The 2,128-nt window shown below is 43.4% G+C and overlaps 1 long non-coding RNA gene across 1 annotated transcript; it reads left to right on the top strand.

Moving 5' to 3' along the window:
- Positions 1-921: 921 nt before the first annotated feature.
- LOC145423604 (uncharacterized) lies at positions 922-1,587 on the top strand. The gene is made up of 2 exons (XR_013904660.1): positions 922-1,049; positions 1,136-1,587. It is a non-coding gene; the product is annotated as an uncharacterized LOC145423604 (long non-coding RNA).
- Positions 1,588-2,128: the final 541 nt, after the last annotated feature.

Below are 2,128 nucleotides of genomic sequence, written 5' to 3'. Positions count from 1 at the left end.
CACAACACATTTACACGTGAAAAAATAATTAATTGTTTAATTTTTCTTTTGAAAAAAACTGAACACGGGTCTCACAGACCCGAACACCATACAAGGGTTAACAAGTCGTCTTTGCGACACAAGTCAATTTTTTCAACGCTAGGCTGATTAACAAAATCAAGCAGGTCAAAACTCATCTTCAACCGCAACCATGAAATGTGGCCACCCTAAAATCACGGTGCACTTCCATTAATTTAGGTTGTCCACAGCATAAAACGATCCCGGACGAGCCCCCACTTGTGTTACGTCCCCCCCACCATGGTGGAGGCAAAGGTAGGAAGGAGACAGCAATACTGGACAACCACAATCAATGAAGGAGGAAGACCACAGAACAGTTAAGTATCAGGCAGGATTTATTGGTTGCTTGCCTGGATAGTCAAACTTAACAGAAAAGAGGTGGGGGAGGAGGACTGGGCGGTTGATCCAAATCAAAGAAATTAATAAAACAAAAAGAGGTCGATAGCTTCCAGGGCCTAACTGAAAGAAAAAATGCAAAACAAAAGGCCTACCTAGCTACTCGACAAAAGGTCAGTGAAAACATACAAGAGTGGCATCAACCGCATAACCTAGTGTGACTAACAGAGTAAAACCTACAACCAGTGTATATGGTACCCCAGCTTACCTGTAGTGATGGGACGTTCTGTATCGAGGCTTCGGAGCGTGTGTCGAGTAATGGAGGGGGCGTTTCCGCGAAGCGCGTATCGAGGCTTGCTTCATTTATGGGAGGAGCTGAAAATGATGACGTCCGAAGCCTCGCTGCCCGGCTATACCACGTGACTGGTTCATGAAGTGGTTCGAACTTTGCCGCGAGATATGACAGCGATATAAACCCCTCAGACTTCATTCAAAATGTGGGTGTTTGATGGAGAGTTGCGGTTAGAGAGAGTTTGGAGACCGTTTGGAGGTTTATGAGAGTGAGGAGAGAAGGTCAGGAGAGAATGGAGCCAGCTAAGAAGAGGAGGATGTCCTCCCCTGTGTGGGAACATTTTGATTTTATTCCTCCCAACAAGGTATGTAAATTTCTACAGAAGATGTATTTTCATGATACTGATGGTGCAATACAATTTATGTTGAGCTGTCTTGACTTTTGTACAAGGTGAAGTGTTTGCTATGTGCCAGGGAGCTGGGATATAACAGCAACACCTCATCCATGCTTAGGCACTACAGAGCTTTGCATGAGAATAAGGGGAACACCGATTGTGGAGCAAGACCAGGTGAGCCATCAAATGTCATGATAATATAGCATGCAGTAATGTTACTAAATGATATAACAATATTATACAGCTGTAATAAGTTACGTGTGTGATATTTATATTTGTGCTTTGTCTTTATTGTCTTTCCTCAGGAGAACAATCTCAAATAGATGAAGACCTGGTCAGCATGGTGATTGAGGACTCCCAGCCATTTAGCATTGTGGAGGACAAAGGATTCAAAAGATTTGTTAAATCATTAAATCCTAGCTATGTTCTCCCCACTAAAAGGTCATAAAAGCAGTGAAAATTTAGTTTTTACAGAATAAAATGTGAACAGGCAGGACTGAGGCTCAAAGCCTCAGTGTGTAGCTGTCCATACCTCAACGTTACAAAAGCACAACCACTGTCCACACCCCAACCACACCTCACCTCACAGTAAATGATCATTTCCATTTCAAGCATTTCCAAATAATCATTTCCCATACTGCCACTATAAATATACACAGTATACTGCCATCACTACAATATACATGTTTTACACACTCCTTTTGTTGTTGACATTTACAGGCTGTGTGCAAAATGCCACACTCTTCAAATTCATGCCAACTAATATTTTTACATCCAGTAGGTGTCCTGCTAGAGCAAATGAAGCTTCATGAAGCTTCGCGTTGGGGTGAACCAATTGGATGAAAAGCTTCAGTGCTTCATGGGGCTTCATCTGCCCATCACTACTTACCTGTCCAGCCTCCCACCACACACAATATAAAGAAGCCTGTTCGCAAATGTTTGTCAAAGCAGCAGCCAGCAGCTGGCAGGGGGAGCTGCTCATTTGTAGTAATCCTCGGCGTGTGATTGGCCAACTGGGCCCAGACCAGCCAATAGACACGTGGCAATCA

This window comes from Astatotilapia calliptera, chromosome 22, assembly GCF_964374335.1.
Source record: "Astatotilapia calliptera chromosome 22, fAstCal68.1, whole genome shotgun sequence".
NCBI lineage: Eukaryota > Metazoa > Chordata > Actinopteri > Cichliformes > Cichlidae > Astatotilapia > Astatotilapia calliptera.
This window is presented reverse-complemented; position numbering and strand designations above follow the sequence as displayed.